Consider the following 5,878-nt stretch of genomic DNA (forward strand, 5'->3'; position numbering starts at 1 on the left):
AAATCTCTCCACAGTGACTTGGAGTGGCTAGGAGCCCCCCCCTACCTGGTCCACACTCTCCTTGCCAAGGGCACAAGAAAGCCCAGGTATGCCTGTTTTAACTCACCTTTACACTTGGGAGTTTGCAACGGAGGAGGTGCAGAACATTATACCTCAAGAAAAGACCCGTGCAGAGCTTGTCTGAGGCCCAGGAGTGGGAGTGTTTTGTTGTTTCTCAAACAAGACTGGAGTCTTTAGCCCTTGTTGGCCAAGGTGTGAACATCTCTGTGAAGGGTAAAGATGTCCCCCCCCCCAGTGCCTCCCTGTTGTGAACTCCAGCAGAAACTAATCTGGCTGACAGGAAGCTGTGCTGATGTGAACAGCTGGGGTGGGGGGAGAGAGATGTGAAACTTAGCAGGAAGGGTCACCTTCATTGTGCTGAGTCGAAGGCAATAATGTGAATCCAGCTGCCCTCAGACTCCTACACCCTATCCCATAGTAATCCAGAAGCCAAGGACTGGACTGGAGTTGGACCCTAGTTCAAAACCCCACTGAATCCTAAAGCTCACTTAGTGGCCTGGAGCCAGCTGGTACCTTTCAGTCTAATTCACCGTTGTTGTGAGGGTAAAATGAGTGGAGGGGAGAACTGTCAACACAACCTGAACTCTTTGGTGTAAGGTCTTGCGTCAAAAATGTGGCAGGCCTCCAGGGATAGCAAAGACTCCACTTCTCCTGCATACTGCTGCTTGAAAGTCATAAATGGCTGGATGAGGAAGAGCAAGCTTTGAAGACTGACATTTTTGGTAAAACGCTTCACTAAAGGCCCCTTAGATAAGAATAGACTACAGATCCTCTTATGGATTGAAGATGAGGAAGTGTAGAGTAGAAATACAGTAAATGGCCAAATTAAGAAGTGGGGATCTCCAAGGATCAATATTGGGCGCTGGGCTTCTGAACTTTTTTTATAAATGTCCTGGAGTCAGGAGTGAGCAGTGAGGTAGCCAAGTTTGCTGATGACACCAAATTGTCCAAGGTGGTTAAAACAGAAAGCAATTGTAGGAACATAGGAGTGTGTGTTACACTGCATCAAACCTTGGGGACCACCTAGCTTAGCATTGTCTACACTGACTGGCAGCAGCACTCCAGGATTTCAGGTAGTGGTCTCTCCCTCCAGCCTACCTGCATACAAAGCAGGTGCCCTGCTACTGACCTGTGGCCTTTTTTCCACTGGAGGACCTCTGAAAGGATCTCTACAAAATGAATTAATGGACAATAAAGTAGTAAATGTAGTTCAGTGTAAACGTGTAAAGTGACGCATGATGGTACAAATAATCCTAATTTCAACATATACACTCATGGGGACTGAACTGGCAGTGACTGATCAGGAATGAGACCTTGGGGTAGCTGTGGACAGCTCAGTGAAAATATTGACCCAATGTGAAGCAGCTATGAAAAAAAGTGAACTCTGTGTTAGGGATCATTAAGAATGGGACTGAAAATAGGCTTCTAGCCACCATAATGCCCTTATACAAATCTATGGTGAAACCACATTTGGAATACTGTATTGTCTACAGTTCTGTTAGTCTCACTATTCAAAAAGGATCAGAAAAGAGCGAGCAGTCTGATCAAGGAGTTGGAACAAGTCCTTTATGAGGAAGGAACTTTTTAGTTTTAGGTGTACTGCAGAGGAATCAGGCTCTTTATGGGTCAAATAATGGAAAGATGGGATACAGGGCTCACTCCATGAGTTCTGCTGTGACAGGCTAGTAGAATTCCTCTCCTCCAACTGTTACCTGGGAGTAGCCATTCCATCTGGCTGCCTCAGTGGGAGAGAAGGGAGGCAGAAGGCTCACTGCATCTGCTTTGCTGAAAGCCCAACTCCATTGGAAACCTCCTACCCCTGCACTGCGCCAGGTGATCATTATAAGAACAACAACTTAAAAATTAGTGTCTGGGGTTGATGTCCCCCTTCTTCCTCCCTGTCCCCCTTTCCTTCTGTATTGCTAGATTGTAAGTCTGCAGGCAGGGAATGCCTTCCTCTAAAAGTATGTAAGCCACTCCAGGAGCCCTTTTGGCTGAAGAGGGGGGTACAGCTGCTCTAAATAAATACCAAATAAATATTAAAAATGCTGCTTGCCTACTAAATAAATAACAACATGCTGCCACTTTCATGTGCCTTTGCTGCACTGTGGCCATCTATGTGCCTCACTGCACTGTCACACATGTGGGTGGCAGCAGCCACAAGACTGCCCAGTCTCTGTATGTGTATGTGAGACAAAAGGCCTGTCTTGTGGGCTCAGTCTTTCCTCGAGTTGTTTGCAAGAACCTCTGCTCCTGGAAACTGACCCTTGACCATATGTATGTAATTTGTATACCACCCTTCATCCGAGGATCACAGAGCAGATTGCAATATAACAACACAAAAATACATAACATAGTTATGCTTTGAACCACCCTGAGATGAATGGTGGTGTACAAATGTAATACTGTAAATTAAAAAAAACCAAGCCCCCGCCCCCAGTTTAAAAGGCCATAGATTGTTTAATTAGCCAAATGCCTTAAATACACAACTGATCCCCTCCCCCTTAGCTGGTGCTGCGTGTGTGACTGTGACCAGTGAAGCAAACGTATCCCCATTCCCCCATTGCACTCATGAACAAGCCCCTACACCTGCCCCCAATCTACAGGGAAGAGAGTGAGCTGATTTCCCTTGCCCCTGCCCCAGTGCTATTTTTCTAGAAAAAGAGGCACTGGTGCCCACCTGAGAGGTGCCAGAGCTGAGTTCCTGCGAGTTCTGGCTCAAGAAAAGCCCTGCCCCTGCCTGAGACCCTTCTAAGGAGAAGCTCCTCCCTAAGGGTTGTATCCTGCTCTCTCTGACACTTTTGTGGGGGCTGGAGTTCACCTTTGATCAGGAACATGGAAAGAACTGACTGGTACAGTAGTCTTTTTAAAAGCATTTGGGGCTTGTCACCTTTAATTTTTGTAAGTTGGTTTTTATTTTTTTTTACTTGAATGTCAGATCCTGTCAGATTGTGTCAGATCCTGGCCAAAGCACTAGCACTCATTGGATCATTCCATCCAGATGGGTTCAAATTTGCTTAGCAACTCAACCCAGTGGAATAGGAAGTAAAGCGTAAACAGTTAAAACCACAAGAAACTGAAACAAATTGCTCAGTTTATTAGTGTGAAAAGCTTAATGGTGTTGTGAAACGATAAAATGAAAATGTATGGAATTTACAGGAAATAAAACAAATTGCATAAGATAAAATGTTTGAAAATAAAGCAACTTAAATACGATGAAATTTAAAGAAAAACAATTATATATAACTTGTGTATACTAAATGGTGTAAACCAATACTGTAATTAATATCAAAGCAATTAATATGAGTAAATAACATAACCTCCCCAAATTTGGCCATACATGTCATGCTTTCACTTTTGTTTTGGCTTCATATTGGTTTTCTGGGACTTCATATCTGTTTTCTGAAGCCAAAGTCTCAACCAGTAGCACTGAAAGCAGGAGATTTACACAAAGTTCAAGCAGCTTACAGAAAAACAACACAGACATGTCATAGTGCAGGCATGTCAAACCTGCGGCCCTCCAGATGTTTTGGCCTACAACTCCCATGATCCCTAGCTAGCAGGACCAGTGGTTGGGGAAGATGGGAATTGTAGTCCAAAACATCTGGAGGGCCGCAGGTTTGACATGCCTGTCATAGTGTTATCCATCTTAATCCATTGGGCTTCTCTGCTGTGTGGGATGCAGGTGGCGCTGTGGGTTAAGGCTTGCCAATCAGAAGGTCGATGGGTGAGCGCTACAACCCCAGAGTAGTTCGCGACTGGACCTAATGGTCAGGAGTCCCTTTACCTCTTATGCAGGCACAGTAGGGCCAGATTAAAAAATGGGATTTGAGTTCAAAATGCTCAAGAGAACATGATTTAGATAAATGGTGTGAATTGCCTGTTATGAAACACATGAATTATAAACAATTTCTTTTTATGTTTGTATTGTTTATAGCACCTTGGGTGTCAACTGAAAATAAATAGCAAATGCACGCACTTGTTGGCTGATGGAAAAGTACCCTTTTCAGAATTATGCAGAGCAAAGTCAGAAATACAACCTGTGAGCCATCTTCTCACACACTGGGGAAAACAAAACCATCGAATGCATGACTGTGCCATGTGGATGGGTAAGCTGAGATTGTTGTGAGTCCAGTTGGTACACCTGCCTGCCTGCCTGCCTCCCAGCAGGCCAAGAGTAAAAGCAAAGGGAAGTAGCAAGCTGGAGCTCCAACAAAAGGTTGCCTTGCAATGTACTGGTAAGTTCCTCCAGACAGAAGTGGCTTCTCTTCTGCGTTCTAGCCAGCCAGCCCCTCCAAGCAGGGAATTACACTGCTCCTTGTTTGTCCTTTTCCAGTTGATAAGGTCCATCTGCACTATACATTATAAGAAGCTAGGGTTTCCTCCAAAGAATTCTGGGAGCTGTAGTTCGTTAAGGGTGCTGAGAGCTGTTAGGAGACACCCCCCCCCCAATAGAGCTACAATTACTTCTCTGAGTTCCTTGGGATGAAGGGTTGATTGTTAAACCACTCTTGAGAATTGTTGCTTGTTACATAGAATCTGATTATGTTGCAAAAAAGATAGCTATCCATATGCAGCAGTTTTTAGAAGAAGGCTTTCTTCAATCAAATAAATAAAATATACTGTATAGCTATATTTCAGAGCGAGTGGTACCAGGTCATAGCTGCCAAGTTTTCTCCCTTTTCTCGCGAGGAAGCCTATTCAGCATAAAGGAAAATCCCTTTAAAAAAGGGATAACTTGGCAGCTATGTACCAGGTGTTGAGTTGCAATTAACATTTGTGGTGCCAAGATCATCTATAAAACCAGGGATTTTTTTCAGCCAAAACTCAGGTGGGTGCCATTGTCACCTGAGGGAGGCAATGGGAGGCATCTATGGTGAGTTCCAACACCTCTTTTTCTAGAAAAATAGCACTGTATAAGACTAATTCTTTTGACAATGTATCTACATTGGTATCACCAAAATATTAAGGAAATTAATTTGGACAACAAACAATAACTTATTTGGTAACATTTGTCATTTCTGTCAAAATTAAACCCCCCAAATCTTGAATCAACTGACATTCCCATCATAAATGGTAAAATGCACACATTTATTGCAACAATCAGGTGATACAGAAGAAGACATTTTTGACATTTGCAAGGGAGTGCGATACTACTTGTGTAGTACTGTAATTTTAAGGGTTTTCCCCCAAAGGAAACTGGAAAAAGTGAGATTATGATTCCTAAAAGCTCCTCCCCTTTGGAGCCGGAGCCTCCGGATTGGTGCCAGCAGTAGAGGGAAGATCGCGGCTACGCTCCACGTCCACCCTCCGTATCCAAAGGGCTGGACTGGAGCAAAAGGCTCCCTTAAAAGGAAAGGCCACCACATGATTCCGGGCTTTTAGAAACGCGTGACAAACGTGCATAATGTGCTAGAACCCAAAGGGATCATTGGGAAGCAGAACGCTGGAATGTTGGAGGATACCAGTGAAATCATTAGGCATTAGAACCATTAGTGTCAATTTTTTAATGCCAATTTATTTAAAGACCAACCACCTCCACGTCCTCCTCCCGGGAGCTCAATGTGATGCACTTGATTCTGCAACTCTCCGTTTTAGTCTCGCAACAGCCCTGCAATGGCGATGAAGCTGACAGGCAGCGACTGGTCCAAGGCCCACCCATCATATGGGCGAGTGGGTGGGTTTCCAATTGAGGGGCCAAGGCGGCCCCCTCCCTGGCCCGCGGGGAGGCTGCTTTGCTAGGGCGGCCCGTCCCGCTCCTCCGGCCGGCCCCGCGCAGGGAGGCGCCTACGCGGAGCCGGAAGTCAGGACTGCGCGG

The sequence above is a fragment of the Zootoca vivipara genome, chromosome 6, assembly GCF_963506605.1.
Source record: "Zootoca vivipara chromosome 6, rZooViv1.1, whole genome shotgun sequence".
Classification (NCBI taxonomy): Eukaryota; Metazoa; Chordata; class Lepidosauria; order Squamata; family Lacertidae; genus Zootoca; species Zootoca vivipara.